Source organism: Scyliorhinus torazame, chromosome 21 (genome assembly GCF_047496885.1).
Source record: "Scyliorhinus torazame isolate Kashiwa2021f chromosome 21, sScyTor2.1, whole genome shotgun sequence".
In the NCBI taxonomy this organism is placed as follows: Eukaryota; Metazoa; Chordata; class Chondrichthyes; order Carcharhiniformes; family Scyliorhinidae; genus Scyliorhinus; species Scyliorhinus torazame.
The window spans coordinates 113,947,919-113,964,639 of NC_092727.1; the positions used below are offsets into that span (position 1 = coordinate 113,947,919).

The 16,721-nt window shown below is 48.8% G+C and overlaps 1 long non-coding RNA gene across 1 annotated transcript in view; it reads left to right on the plus strand.

Annotated features, from left to right (window-relative positions):
• The first annotated feature begins 4,037 nt into the window (after positions 1-4,037).
• LOC140398531 (uncharacterized) overlaps positions 4,038-16,721 on the plus strand; it is a 45,297-nt gene continuing 32,613 nt past the window's right edge. The window contains exons 1-2 of the long non-coding RNA XR_011937504.1: positions 4,038-4,131; positions 13,291-13,407. This is a non-coding gene — a long non-coding RNA (uncharacterized lncRNA). The remainder of the gene's footprint in view (positions 4,132-13,290; positions 13,408-16,721) is intronic.

Genomic DNA, 16,721 nt, shown 5'->3' on the forward strand with positions numbered 1-16,721 from the left:
GCACATTTAAAGCGGCAATGTCCAGCGAAGAACCGACAATGCCTCCACTGTGGCATGATGGGCCACTACGCTGTCTGCTGTCGAGCAGCTCAACCTGCCAACGCTCCCCAATTCCGCCAGCCTCGCAGAGACGTGCGGACAATTCACCCTCCGTACTCCGAGTCATACCTGGACGACACACAGACCGGTGAGACAGACGACCGGGAAGCCTTCCGCGTTGCGGTCATCGACAGGAACCGGATGTCTCCAAGCAGGACCCACCAGCCGATGCCAGTGAACAGTGTCAATCCGGGTGATGAATGGTGTGCCACCCTAATGGTCAACTGATCACCAATCACCAATCACATTCCGTCTGGACACTGGTGCCTCCGCCAACCTGATAGCATGGTCAGCCTTCTACGCCTTGAAGGTCAGACCACCAATTCGGCCATCCCGTTGTAAGATGGTCGACTATAACGGAAACGTTATCCCGGCCATGAGATCCTGCCAGCTCCAGGTGATTCACAATGTGTATAAGGCCACACTGTCCTTTGAGATTGTTGGTTCATCAAAGGACTCCCTGCTAGGCGCACAGGCGTGCAAGGTTCTCCACCTCGTTCAGCGGGTACACACTCTGTCTCCAGAAGGCACATCAGACTTCCCGGATGCTGAAGTTAGGGCACAGCTCCACTCAGTCCTCGCCCACAACCAGGAGGCATTCGAGGGCATGGGCACACTGCCCTATACCTACAGAATACGGCTCAAACCAGATGCCACCCCGGTCATTCACGCACCTCGTAGAGTCCCAGCACCACTCAAAGACCACCTCAAGCAGCAGCTGCAGGATCTCCAGGACCAAGGAGTGCTATCCCTGGTCAAGGAGCCCACGCCATGGGTCAGCTCCATGGTGTGCGTTAAAAAACCCTCTGTCGAACTCCGGATCTGCATCGACCCGAAAGACCTGAACAACAACATCATGAGGGAACACTACCCCATATCCAAACGGGAGGAGATCATGAGCGAAATGGACCGGGCTAAAATTTTCACAAAGCTTGATGCCTCGAAGGGTTTTTGGCAGATCCAACTGGATCAGTCCAGCCGAAAGCTGTGCACCTTCAACACTCCTTTCGGCAGGTTCTGCTATAACAGAATGCCGTTTGGCATCATCTCGGCATCCGAGGTATTCCACAGAATCATGGAACAGATGATGGAGGGCATCGAAGGGCTGCGCGTCTATGTTGACGACGTCATCATCTGGTACTCCACACCACAGGAGCACATCAGTCGTCTCCAGCATGTCTTCGCGTGGATACGGGAACACGGCCTGCGCCTCAACCGAGCAAAGTGCTCCTTTGGCCAAACTGAGCTAAAGTTTCTGGGGGACCATATATCCCTGTCGGGAGTGCGTCCGGATGCAGACAAAGTGAGCGCCATTACTGCCATGCCGCAGCCGGCAGACAAGAAAGCGGTGCTACGCTTTCTCGGGATGGTCAACTTCCTGGGGAAGTTCATTCCCAACCTTGCCTCCCACACAACGGCTCATTGCCACCTAGTTAAGAAGTCCACGGAGTTCCAGTGGCTGCCCGCACACCAGAAGGAATGGGAGGAGCTCAGAATTAAGCTCATCACAGCCCCGGTATTGGCGTTCTTCGACACCTCTCGGGATACGAAGATCTCGACTGATGCCAGCCAGTCCGGCATTGGGGCGGTACTCCTGCAACGGGACGACACTGCATCATGGGCCCCGGTCGCCTAGGCCATGACCCCCACAGAACAGCGCTATACGCAGATCGAGAAGGAGTGCCTGGGTTTGTGGACCGGCATAGATAAGTTCCACGATTACGTATATGGTCTCCCCCAGTTTACCGTGGAAACCGACCATCGTCCCCAGGTCAGCATCATGCATAAAGACCTGAACGAGATGCCCCCTTGCCTCCAGTGCATCCTGTTCAAGCTCCGGAGGTACGACGTCCAACTGGTCTACACCCTGGGTAAGGACCTCATCATTGCAGAGCAGGAAGCACACCACCCGATTCGGAGGGGTTCGTCTGTCAAGTCGAAGCGCATGTGGCCTTCACATCGGCCAATCTGCCAGCTGACGATTCAAGTCTGGCCCGTATTCGCCGGGAGACTGCGGCTGACCCCCTTCAACAATGTGTGATGCGCCACATGACGGGAGGGTGGCTCAAAGGACAGTGCCCACAGTTCTACAATGTCCGGGACGACTTGGCCGTCATTGACGGTGTCTTCCTAAAGCTGGACCGGATTGTGATTCCACACAGCATGCACAAGCTGGTCCTCGACCAACTGCACGAAGGCCATCTCAGGGTTGAGAAGTGCATACGGAGGGCCCGAGAAACTGTATACTGGCCGGGCATCAGTGATGACATTGCCAACATGGTGCTCAACTGTCCCACCTGCCAAGGGTTTCAGCCGGCGCAACCCCCTGAGACGCTTCAGTCCCATGAGTTGGTGACGTCCCCCTGGGCGAAGGTGGGTGTGGACCGCTTTCATGCGCTTGGCATGGACTACGTAATCATCATAGATTACTTTTCAAATTATCCAGAGGTCATACGCCTGCACGATCTAACATCGTCGGCTCTCATAAGGGCATGCAAAGACACCTTCGCTCGACATGGCATTCCGATTACTGTCATGTTGGACAATGGGCCCTGTTTTGCAAGCCAAGAATGGTCTTCTTTTGCTGCTTCGTATGGCTTCACACACGTGACGTCGAACCCTCTGCATCCCCAGTCAAATGGAGAGGCGAAAAAGGGCGTTCATATCGTCAAGCGGCTCCTCTGCAAGGCTGCTGATGCCGGATCGGATTTCTGCTTAGCCCTGCTGGCCTATCGCTTGGCCCCACTAGCCACTGGCCTCTCACCAGCCCAGCTGTTGATGGGTCGCGCCCTCAGGACCACTGTGCCATCCATTCTGGTCCCTACACTCGACCACATTCCAGTACGGCAAAGGATGCGTCAGCAGCGTGCTCAGCAGAAGGTGGCACACGACACTTGGGCAACTGATCTTCCTGCCTTGGCGCCTGGAGACAACGTCCGCATCCACCTACCGGACGGTGGCTGGTCGGCAACTGCCGAAGTTCTCCGATGCGTGGCTCCCTGATCGTTCCTGGTTCGCATGCCTGATGGCTCCATTCGGCGGCGCAATCGCCGGGCTCTTCGCCTGCTTCCGCGCTCGCTACTTGATCATCCGCCAGTGCCACGCCCTCCTGTTGTTCCTGATGTCGAATTCATGGAGCTTCCTGCCACCATGCCCATTCCTCTGCTGCCTGTGGCCAGGCCCATTCCTCAGCCGGTGGTTCCTGACCCACCCTTGAGGCGGTCAACCCGAATTCGTCACCCACCTACTCGGCTGGACTTATGAGCCTGTTTGAACATTGGACTCACTAAAAATTTTATGCCACCATGTTAATAAGTTTCTCTTTTGGCGTTACAGGAGTTCGTTTTGATGCTTGATGTTTACACTTGTTTTGTTGATGGTACAACCTCGTTGCTATGTTGCACCTGACACCTTCCTATGTATATAGTTTAGCCTCATGTACATGTTGTAGATATTGCACACACACACATTCAGCTGCACTCAGTACACATCTATATTTATTACCACATAGGCACATATTCTTGTAAAAAAAGGGGGATGTCATGATATTCAGATAAACATCATGGTGCAAACACACATACACACTGATGGACAGATCAATGGACCAATCAATACACACGCAACATCACAGCCAATCACAAGCAAGAGCAGACACACTATAAAACGGGGAACACGACACTTCCGATTCATTCCAGCAGGAGACAGCTCAGGGCACAGGGCTCACAGCAAGCCACTCAGACATTCACCATGTGCTGAGTGCCTCTCCAAGATAGTGTTAGGGCTGGGTCCACAGGTTAGAGGGTAATGAACGAACCACAGCAACCAGCTTACAAATGTTAATAATTGTGAGTAATAAAACTGAGTTGTACCTTCCGCAACCGTGTTGGTTCGCCTGTGTAGCAGAGCACCCAACACGACAAGAGGGTCGTTTACGAGTCTGGTAACAGTGGGGAAGAAGCTGTTTTTCAATCTGTTTGTTCGTGCGTGTTCTCAGACTTTTGCATCTCCTGCCCGATGGAAGAAGTTGGAAGAGTGAGTAAACCAGTTGGGAGAGGTCTTTGATTATGCTGCTCGCTTTCCCCAAGCAGCGGGAGGTGTAGATAGAATCAATGGATAACTGGGACGTCCTGTGGTTGTGAAAGTTGCTATATCAATGCGCATCTTTCTTTTTCCTCTCAATGGAAATGAAGAAACTAAGATTTGGGCTATAAACGAGGTGAAGGAGAGACAGTGACATCTTAACAAAGGGTTTAAAATGTCTCTTTTTACAGTAGTTAATGTGTCTTCAACTTCACGAGTTACAGATTCATTGGGAGAGATTTCCAGCTCTCCAGCTGCCCAGTCTATTTTCCTCTTTTCCTGTTATTGAAGGAATTTATTTGGCAACTTGATAAAAACATTTAAATAACCATAAATTATTTTGAAGTTTTTACTGTTTGAATTAAATGAACATTTATGATTCAGTGGTTCGTGGAACAAACACATTACTGGATATACAGACACTACTGCCATCATTTGTTCAACATATGTATTGCACAATTAGGAATAAGCTCCACTTTTGAACCCATATTGGTCAAATCTTATCTTTTTACATTTGGGTAAATGTCAGATACCACATGCAATGTAACTTCAAACCCAGAAATCGATGCTGTTTTGACTGTCAGACCACAGATTGGAGTTAGCACACCCACCTATCAGACTCAAACTTAATAATGATTAAACAGACATTTGTAGCTCACACTGTTTTCACTTGACAAACAGACCCATAGCTTCCCTCCGCTTCAATGAAGAGTGCAGGAGGGCAGGTCAGGAGCAGCACAAGGCATTCCTAAAAGTGAGGCGTCGATCTGGTGAAACTACACCACTTTGACATTTACGTGGCAAACAGCAAAAGCAGTGTGTGATACATCGCTAACTGATCCCACAAACAATACGGATGAAGGAGCTGCGATCCAAAAGCTAGTGATTCGAAACAAACCTGTTGGACTTTAACCTGGTGTTGTAAGACTTCTTACTGTGCCCACCCCAGTGCAATGGCGGCATCATGCATGCATACTGTATTTGAAGATTCTTACACAAATCACTTGAGACACAAATATCTGGATCAATATCACTTTTAGTTGAAGATGTTGCTGCATCACACAGCACATCATTCATCATTGCTGTGTTCTTGTTCTCTTCCTCCATCTAGTGGGAATCCTAAAAATGCAAGGCACCTGTCATTCCACTGATCATTGCAACTTATAGACTTCAATCATAGTTGCATTCTTTGCAACAGAATGAGCCGTCTATTCATTTACGTACTGAATGCAATTGTTTTGCCATTCTGTCCCATTTCTTCAGTACTCTGTGGGCAGTCACTACCTCTCAAATACAGACAATAGATTGTGCAATTAGGTTTTGCTCAATTCATTGAAAGGGAAGCAAAGTGTCATAACTTTCGAGTTAATGATGGTGTTTTGGCACACTATAGGTATAATCCCCACAGCAACACGATCTTCATTTCCAGAATATGCCTCAACGCTGCACGCGTTGCATCTGAAATGTCAATAACAGGCAAATGTTGACAGGAGGTGTCACAAAAGTGCACAATGCAAGGACTGCAAGAAGTAATCCATCACTGGGTGTAAAAGCTGTCACTGTCTTCACTTCAATCACATGGAAAAAGCCAGAGTAATAGCTTCAACTAAACAGCTGCAGACTCGGATTCCCATTCAGACGACTCGTATTGAAATCTTGGTCCTAGCCATCACTTGATTATCACAAACTAACTTCTCAAGTTAATCCAGATGCATAATTTATACTAGGGATGTTTTCCATTCCAAAGAGCACAAAAAGTTATCAGAGCCCACCAAAACAGCAGCCCCCACCCCCATCTCCAGGACCCCACTCATCCCTGCCCCCAACCCCACCCATAAAAGAAACATCCCCAATTAGCTCATCCTGAATGGGAGATGTATTTTAACATGGATCATGTTGGTTTCCCAGATAAAGAGTTACCATTTTCAGAACTACTGGAGGTTTTTTGTTGTTGCAGAGAGCAAGTTTCAAAGAGTACTTTACCTGTCAATACGTTACCCAACGGTTCAGCTGATGAAGCACTGTACACTCAAATCACATGGGATAGGAGACCGCATTTTTAATTCCTGGTTTGTGCAAAGGTGGGATGGGGTAATTAGGGGTCACCATATTTCATCACAACATCGCAGGGATTCCACCCGATTGCTGTCTCATGATCCCTTGCTGAAAGTGTGAGGACATTGATTGAGGCTTTTCAACTGTGTCTTCCCTTCGCTGGCTAATTACCAGTGGGACTAATTGTGGTAAACCACTGAACATACACTACATGTATTACGGTACACTGCCAGTGTATTCCAGTCATTACAGTAAATCCCGGCCTGCTGGCTGCACCCAGCAGGCTCTGTATAAAAGTGTACGCTCTCCTGCACTGCCCCCATTCTTGGGTCCAGCTGCCGGAGGCTTCACATCTAGCACAATAGTTCACCATTCGTCTCGTGGTCATTGATGGTACATCACTAATGGCACTCAGTTAAGATTGACAATCATCGCCATTCGAGTAGAGTTCAATTAGCATCTGTAGAAAATGCCCCAGCCGGAAAGCGTGCAATGAAGCGAAGTAGGGAAAGAGGAAGAAAAAGGAAACACAGCAAAAATGGGTACGCACATTTGTACATAACGGAGAATCGCGAACCAAGCCCCCCCTCCCCCATTGGAGCTTCTTGTACAACATATGCGGTCAACGATGAAGGCAAAGAGAAGCCTCATAAAGATATCCAACCTCTGACAAAGGTTACTGCCATACTCCTGCCGGAGAATATGTGCATGAGACCAGACTACACTGATGTAGGCTACCCCCACAGCTCATTGGCAAATGCACTCCTCCTGATGTAGGCTGGACTATTAAATATAATGTTCATTTTCCAGTTTTCTTTCATTTCCTCCATGGGAGTTTGCAGTCCTCCATTACATTGTAAGAAGTCTTACAAACCAGGTTAAAGTCCAACAGGTTTGTTTCAAATCACTAGCTTTCGGAGCACTGCTCCTTCCTCAGGTGAATGAAGAGGTATGTTCCAGAAACATACATATAAACAAAGTCAAAGATGCAAGACAATGCTTTGAATGCGAGCATTTGCAGGTAATTAAGTCCCCATTACATTGACCATTTTTCATAGGCAAGCTTGGGTTATATGTTGTGACAGATTGCTCAAATGTAATAATAATAATCGCTTATTGTCACGAGTAGGCTTCAATGAAGTTACTGTGAAAAGCCCCTAGTCGCCACATTCCGGCGCCTGTTCGGGGAGGCCGGTACGGGAATTGAACCCGCGCTGCTGGCATCGTTCCGTATTACAAGCCAGCAATTTAGCCTCCTGAGCTAAACCAGCCCCGTGGAGAGTACCACAGTGATTGTTTAGTCAAAAATGAAGAGTGGAAAATGGAACAAGCATCAAAGAGCAGATTTTCATCTTCAGTGCATATGGCATGCAGTTTACAAACACTTTCTAGGAGCCTCCCGAATTTCCTTCCATTCATTTCAAAGAATGAAATGAAGATCAGACGGGATCTGTGAAAAGGGAACAATTTATCTGGCAGACCAAGGCCTAAGCAAGTACAAAAATCTACCTAATTTGGTTGAGAAACAGAAAATCATTGCTGCAATCAGCTGCTTTACTCCCCTGTCATTCCAGCGCATTTGTGCATTTTTTAATTAATTCACTAATGTTTAGGTTGCTGTTAATTTAGGTAAAATATCTTAAACCTTAACTCATTCAAAGATATGGCACAGTTTCACACATTATCATTACTCATGGCTTCAGAACAACCTTGAAGCTGTAAATGTGGGATAACAAGTAGTAGTGTACCAGTTAAAGAGAAGCACACAGTAGGACTATGAATATTCCCTAATTCCACCTGTGAAAATACTAACCTGTCAATTATTCATGTAAAAAGATTAATCCAGCAACCTGGCCAGTGTACATCTAACATTGAGTTCTTTATTATTTTAAACATTCCGTCAGCAGATGTTTGTGGTGATGTGCATCAATGTAAATACATGTAGGTTAGCTAGACACTAGAGGGAGCACCAGAGACATCACACACACTCAACCAATAGATCAGTTAGATATGACACGACCAATGGACATTCATGATACACACAGAGGTGACACGACCACAGGAGGGCATTATACCAACCCATATATAAAGGACACCACACACATGATATGCCTCTTTCCAGTGGAGACAGTCAGTGAGTAGAGACACAGGGTTGATTCAATATTACACCCACCACGTGGATTGCAGCAACTGGTTAGTCAATCTGGGTAGCTATAGTAGGATTAGCAGTAGTGTCGAACCCGAGTAATAGAAGTGTAAATAGCGGGCAGCACGGTAGCATTGTGGATAGCACAATTGCTTTACAGCTCCAGAGTCCCAGGTTCGATTCCGGCTTGGGTCACTGTCTGTGCGGAGTCTGCACATCCTCCCCGTGTGTGTGTGGGTTTCCTCCGGGTGCTCCAGTTTCCTCCCACAGTCCAAAGATGTGCAGGTTAGGTGGATTGGCCATGATAAATTGCCCTTAGTGTCCAAAATTGCCCTTAGTGTTGGGTGGGGTTACTGGGTTATGGCGATAGGGTGGAGGTGTTTGACCTTGGGTAGGGTGCTCTTTCCAAGAGCCGGTGCAGACTCGATGGGCCGAATGGCCTCCTTCTGCACTGTAAATTCTATGATTAGTACCAGTCGTAGTTCCATTGGTGTTTTTGTCGTGCTTGTTGTCGACGTTGTTACCTTTGGTATGCTTCTTGCTATTGGCTTTGGTGTTGTTGTTGTGGTTGGTTTTGTTGCAATGTTTGCTGCGCTCAAGGACCACACTCTGAGGATAATACGAGTCCTTCACACAGTTACTCGTGTTAGCGTGCTTTGTGGCATCTGCTGTCTCCTTGAGCGTGCCGTCACTGAGTTTGCGGCGCTTCCCGTCTGGAGTCATGTCCGGCTTACTTGAATCAGCTTTGGCTTGTCTATGCTCCACGTCTGGAGCCCTTTCTGGTTCACCTGAATCAGCTTTGATTTCTGGATGTTCCCCATCCGGAGTCATTTCAGGTTCACTTGCATCTTCTGAGGTTTCTTGATGCTCCACACTCAAAACATTCAGGAATGCATTTGCTTGTGGAGAGGCTCGAGTGAATGAGGTTTGAAGTAACATGGTGTCACCGGAGTCACCAGTAGTCTCGCTGCGATTGCCGAGTGTCTCTGTACATTCTAGCTGAGGTCTGTCACGTTGCACATCTGGTATGGGAAGTGGGTAGAGCCACGTGTGTTCTTGTCGTTCACTTGAGCTGGGTAGACTGTCAGAGTCTTTTTCTGGTGGCTCAAATAATCTGGGGGGACTGTCATAGTCTGCTTGCTGTACACTTGAGCGTGGCAGACTGTCATAGTCTTTCTGTTGTTCACTTGAGCGTGGCAGACTTGCATCGTCTGCTGCTGGTTGCTCAGAGGAGGTTGCTAGACCCTCATGGTCTTGTTCATGCAAGGACTGCGCTCTGGAGTCTTGCGTTGCTTCTATCGTGGAGGCTGTCCACGAGTTCGCTGTGGAGGCTTGTGACACTGGAGTCACTTCTTGTGTGGAGACATGCAGTTGTCTCGCTGTGGAGTCTTTCATCGCTTTCTGTATGGAGGCTGGGACCTGTTGTGGTGCGTGGACCACTGTCTGTGTGGAATCGGGGACCCTTCGTGGTGCGTGGACCACTCTCGGTGTGGCAGCAGGCCGCTCTCTGTGGGCTTGTACCGCTCTCGGTCTCGTGGTGTCAGGCCACAGCATCATCCTGCACTCACGAGTCGGGATGTCATATCTGCTGGGCTGAAGATCCTCAAATCCGAAGAACTTGTCGTTGGGGTCGTCAATGTGCAACATGTCTAGTTGCGGTTCGGATTTGGTACTGGGGTACCTCCCAAGGTGAAAGCTTCTTCTGAGTCGTTGTCTTCCAAGACCATATCATCACGTTTTGTGTCGGAGCTGGCATTGGGCTCGCGATGTCCAAAGAAGAATTCAAGGTCTGAGTCATGGTCTTCAAGGACTGGATCATCTCTTTGGGCAGTGCTAACTGCTTGTTGCAGGGTTCTGTGGAGGTTACTTTCAGCTACTGATTGACATTCAGGCATTGTGCTGTCGTTCCAGGTGAAAGAATCTGGTTTTGAGGCTTTACATTTTTGTGTGTGTGTTGTGGGACATTTCCCCTTTAGGTGGGCGTGGTCCGGGGCCTCTGACGTCATGAAGCGTGAGACGTAGTGCGTAGGAAGCGATTGCGCATGCGCAGATCGCTGTTCCTTTATTTGGGGCCTTGTTCTCAATTGCGCATGTGCGGTATCTCGCGCATGCACAAACGGACCTTCCCGTTCTGTGCGCTCTTCGCGCAACTGCGCATGTGCAGCACCTTTTCCAAGATGGCTGCAATTCAATACTGCCGTTCGTTGCTGCAAGCCTACCTCACGGTGCGTTTTGGCACCTGTTACCTTTTCTTCGTGTATGTTCCTCACAGAATTCTTGGAATTTGTCCAGGACTGCCTGGAAATCGCTCATTTTGCGCTTTGAGTATTTGAAGGTCTGGAAGATTTCAGCTGCTTCTGGACCCGCGATGCTAAGTAGAAGCTTTATTTTCTCTGCATCCGCCACACCATCTAGGTCGGACGCTACCAGGTAGATTTCGAATCTCTGCCTGAACCAACGCCAGTTTTCACTGAGATTGCCTTGGTACCTGAGCTGCTGTGGAACCGGAATCTCGAACATCATCTTGCCTGGCTGCTGTTGCTGCTGGTCACTATTTGCTGAGTTTTAACTATATGGATTGAAACAGTTCACTCCAGGAACCATGTTTTGTTGTGCTCTTGACATAGCATAAGCTGCTTCCTTGGTGTGCACTCTGACAAAGGAAGGTTCAGGCTTGGAGATAGCTTTAACACGTTTATTAAACTATTAACAATTCTCCTACTTGGATTCAACGCTACTGTTAATCCTGCTACAGCTACTCAGACTGACAAACCAGTCTGCTACAATCTACGTGGTGGGAGTGATGTTCAATCAACCCTGTGTCTGTACTCACTGAGTGTCTCCACTGGAAAGAGGCAGAGCATGTGTGATGTGTCGTTTTATATGGGTTTGTGATAATGCCCTCCTGTGGCAGTGTCACCTCTGTGTATATCGTGAATGCCCACATGCCTATTTTACTGACCTGTTGGTTGACTGTCTGTGTGTCATGTCTCTGGTGCTCCATCTAGTGTTTAGCTAGGTGTAGTGTAGGTACATTAACCCTTTGTGTACTTAGTGATGTATATCACCACAGTCCCCACCCTCCATCAATGGAGATACACATACCTCGGTGGGACATGTTAGTGGTCAGGCTTCTGGGGCACAATCTGGTGAGCACCTCCTTGGCTACCCGCAGAAGCTCTTCTCCCAGGTTCACGTTTGACAAAAGGAGTACACAATGGTGCGGACCATGGGGAACCGCTGGGACTGGCAAAGCCAGATGATGCAAGGGCAGCCTGGGCTCGAACCAGCTGCCGCTCCATCCCAGGGCCACATGGGCACCGAACGGGAGGAGGGGGTGGAGTGCCAACCCAAACCCATCCCATGGAGTGGGGATGGTGGCCACCAGCTCGCCAGAGATCCACCCCTCTGATGAGGCCGCATCTCGAAATCAGCACACGGGTCAGGGCGGCACTGATGTGCATGTGCCACTGATAAGTAAGCCAGGGCCCCCCGGCCACAGAGTTGTCAGACGATGCCCGCCAGGGGCATCGCAAAACACGGGTTGAGGTAAGCAGCTGGTTGCCTCCACCACAGATGTGCATCCTGGGGACACATCTAGACGTAGCGGTAGAGCTAGTAGGACAAAGCACGTTGAGATTCACTGAGTGTACAAGGGGAAGGGGGTAGAGGGTGGGGGGGGGGGTAGGTAAGGGGTGGGTGGTATGGGGGGAGCGGCACCATGGGGAGAGTGAGGACTTGTATAACACATTAAACACCCTTGTGCACAACCAGTATGATGCCTCTGTCACTTTCTTCCGTAATGCGGGCCGACCTCCGAATCCTTGGCCCATCTCTTCAGGCATCTCCCCTCCCCATGGCACCCACCCACCCTCCAGCCGTGGACATGATCCCAGAGCTGTATCCCATCCCCTGGGTGTTCGGATTTTGGCTGCTGCGTGTGTGGTGTTTCCTCCTGCAGTGTTCAGGCACAGTGTCCAGGCAACAAGGCGTGATTGGGATGCTAGGCAATGACTCCCACATGCTACATGCCCATCCAGGGGAATCCACTTGGTTTATGCGAAGTGCTCAGTTAATCATGATTGCCAATTCCCTATGAGCGATAGCGTTCAGCTGCACGGCCAGTGGCCTCGACAGTCGGTGGGGGTTATGGATGGTCCGTGGGGCAAATGGGCAGGGACAAGGGTTGCCCCCAGAACGGGTAAACACTATCCAGGAGTTGGCATAGTGGTGCGGCAAGTGGTTGCCCCCCAGTTGCCACCCCACAGCACCTCCCCCCCCCCCCCCACCTTCCTATGGTGGCTCACCCGTGCAAAGGGTCCTCAACTCCGCCGAGCAGTGACAGCAATCCCACCAAACCCAGTCACTTTGTCTGTGAGCAAAAATGGCTACTTACCTCCTCGGCTCCCCACAGAAGCCCTCCTGCCAGGTTCACGTTTTTCAAAGTACTAATCAGCACCAGCATGACCACTTGCTGGGAAGGCCGCTGAATGACAGGAGGCCGTTGGATGTGGGGTCGCTCTCGGTAATTGTATGGAAATAAGCCTTAAGTGGCCATAATTGGTTTTCGCCACGCTACAGTGGGATCCCGATTTCACCGACGGGTGCAGGCTGGTGGCATCCAGCAAAGGGCAACAGAGCGGAGCCGCTGATTGGCTGTTGTGGGGAAAATTTGCATCAGTGCATTGCGGTCACTGTATCCAGAAGGTGTACCTGAGCAAGACACCCTCCGTGTTCAAGTGAAGGCAAGCATCCAGCAGAGGGCAGAAGTGCGGAGCCACTGATTGGTTGTTGCGGGGACAATTTGCATCAGTGCATTGCGGTCACTGTATCCAGAAGGTGGTTTGTGGAGGAGCTGTTGTCAAGTGACAGTTAAACCCCAAACACTTTTTCAGTGTTTCCCTCCCTAGCTCCTCCTCCAACCCAAAAACACCAATCACTGTAAGGATCCCAGCCGAGTAAAGATCAAGAGGGAGACTCAAGGGCAGGTAGAAGCAGAAGTTGAACCGTGACGTCACAACCAGCAGGTAAGTGATTGGCTGGTGACTGGTAAGTAGTTTTTCTTTTCCCTGAGGTGCGTTGATAAGGCACGGTTTTTCTATTTTTATTTTATCGTGTGATTGGTAACAATTATTTTTTTTTTCCTTTTTCATTTATCTATTATTTGCTATTACAGTTGGACGAAGTTAATCTTAAGATTAAAAATGGCAGGAGATCTCAGACCAGTGTTATGCTCCTCTTGCTCAATGTGGGAGTTCAGGGACGTGGCTGATGTCCGTGGCTCTTTCACGTGCGGGAAGTGTGTCCAGCTGCAGCTCTTGTTAAACCGCATGATGGCCCTGGAGCTGCGGATGGACTCACTTTGGAGCATCCGCGATGCACGTTTAGCAAATTGGTCACACCACAGATTAGGATTGCTGAGGGAGAAAGGGAATGGGTGACCAAAAGGCAGAGAAAAAGCAGGAAGGCAGTGCAGGTGTCCCCTGCGGTCATCTCCCTCCAAAACAGGTATACCGTTTTGGATACTGTTGGGTGAGATGGCTCACCAGGGGAAGCCAGCAGTAGCCAGGTTCATGGCACCGGTGCTGGCTCTGCTGTACAGAAGGGTGGGAAAAAAACGTGGAAGGGCTATATTCATAGGAGATTCAATTGTAAGGGGAGTAGATAGGCGGTTCTGTGGTCGAAAACGAGACTCGCGAATAGTATGTTGCCTCTCAGGTGCACAGTTCAGGGATGTCTTAGATCGGCTGCAGAACATTCTGAAGAGGGAGGGTGAACAGCCAGTTGCCGTGGTGCATATAGGCACCAATTATATAGATAAAAAACGGGATGAGGTCCTACAAGCAGAATTTAGGGAGTTAGGAGCCAAGTTAAAAATCAGACCTCAGAGGTAGTAATCTCAGGATTGCTACCAGTGCCACGTGGTAGTCAGAGTAGAAATGAAAGAATAGGCAGGATGAATGCATGGCTTGAGAGATGGTGCAGGAGGGAGGGGTTCAGATTTTTGGGACATTGGGACCGGTTTTGGGGGAGGTGGGACTACTACAAATTGGACGGTCTACACCTGGGCCGGACTGGAACCAATGTCCTTGGGGGTGCTTTTGCTAACGCTGTTGGGGAGGGTTTAAAGTAATGTGGCAGGGGGATGGGAACCAAATGAGGAGGTTAGTGGACAGTAAGGAGGTAGTAACTAAAGCCTGTAAGGAACTAGATCATGAAGTCAGCGTGACTAAGGGGAAGAGTAGGCAGGGAGCAGATGATGAACGCAAAGGGACTGGTGGTCTGAGGTGCATTTGTTTTAATGCAAGAAGTGTAGTAGGTAAGGCAGATGAACTTAGGGCTTGGGTTAGTACCTAGGAGTATGATGTTATTGCTATTACTGAGACTTGGTTGAGGGAAGGGCATGATTGGCAACTAAATATCCCAGGATATCGATGCTTCAGGCGGGATAGAGAGGGAGGTAAAAGGGGTGGAGGAGTTGCATTACTGGTCAGAGAGGATATCACAGCTGTGCTGAAGGAGGGCACTTTGGAGGACTCGAGCAGTGAGGCGATATGGGCAGAGCTCAGAAATAGGAAGGGTGCGGTAACAATGTTGGGGCTGTACTACAGACCTCCCAACAGCGAGCATGAGATAGAGGTACAAATATGTAAGCAGATTATGGAAAGATGCAGGAGCAACAGGGTGGTGGTGATGAGATTTTAATTTTCCCAACATTGACTTGGATACACTTAGTGTCAGAGGTCTAGATGGAGCATAATTTGTAAGGAGCATCCAGGAGAGTTTTCTAGAGCAGTATGTAAATAGTCCAACTCGGGAAGGCGCCATACTGGACTTGGTGTTGGGGAATGAGCCCGGCCAGGTGGTTGAAGTTTCAGTCGGGGATTACTTTGGGAATAGCGATCACAATTCCGTAAGTTTTAGAATACTCATGGACAAAGGCGAGAGTGGTCCTAAAGGAAGAGTGCTAAATTTGGGGAAGGCCAACTATACCAAAATTCGGTAGGAGCTGGGAAATGTGGATTGGGCGCAGCTGTTTGAAGGTAAATCCACATTTGATATGTGGGAGGCTTTTAAAGAGAGGTTGATTAGAGTGCAGGACAGACATGTCCCTGTGAAAATGAGGGATAGAAATGGCAAGATTAGGGAACCATGATGACAGGTGAAATTGAGAGGCTAGCTATGAGGAAAAAGGAAGCATACACAAGGTCTAGGCGACTGAAGACAGACAAAGCTTTGGAAGAATATCAGGAATGTAGGACCAATCTGAAACGAGGAATCAAGAGGGCTAAAAGAGGTCATAAAATATCTTTTTCAAACAGGCTTAAGGAAAATCCCAAAGCGTTTTATTCATATATAAGGAGCAAGAGGGTACCTAGAGAAAGGGTTGGTCCACTCAAGGTCAAAGGAGGAAAGTTATGCGTGGAGTCAGAGAAAATGAGTGAGATTCTTAACGAGTACTTTGCATCGGTATTCCCAGAGAGTGCCATGACGGATGTTGAGGTTAGGGATAGATATTTGATTACTCTAGGTCAAGTCGGCATAAGGAGGGAGGATGTGTTGGGTATTCTAAAAGGCATTAAGGTGGACAAGTCCCCAGGTCTGGATGGGATCTATCCCAGGTTACTGAGGGACGTGAGAGAGGAAATAGCTGGGGCCTTAACAGATATCTTTGCAGCATCCTTGAACACAGGTGAGGTACCGGAGGACTGGAGAATTGCTAATGTTGTCCCCTTGTTTTAAGAAGGGTAGCAGGGATAATCCAGCTAATTATAGATCGGTGAGCCTGACGTCAGTGGTAGGGAAGCTGCTGGTGAAGAAACTGAGGGATAGGATCTATTCCCATTTGGAAGAAAATGGGCTTATCAGTGATAGGCAACATGATTTTGTGCAGGGAAGGCCATGTCTCACCAACTTAATGGAATTCTTTGAGGAAGTGACAAAGTTGAATGATGAGGGAAGGGCTGTAGATGTCATATACATGGACTTCAGTAAGGCATTTGATAAGGTTCTCCATGGTAGGCTGATGGAGAAAGTGAAGTCTCATGGGGTCCAGGGTGTACTAGCTAGATGGATAAAGGACTGGCTGGGCAACAGGAGACAGAGAGTAGTGGTGGAAGGGAGTTTCTCAAAATGGAGAACTGTGACTAGTGGTGTTCCACAGGGATCTGTGCTGGGACCACTGTTGTTTGTGATGTACATAAAGGATCTGGAGGATGGTATAGGTGGTCTGATTAGCAAGTTTGCAGATGACACTAAGATTGGTGGAGTAGCAGATAGTGAAGGGGACTGTCAGAGAATAGAGCAGAATATAGATAGATTGGAGAGTTGGGCGGAGAAA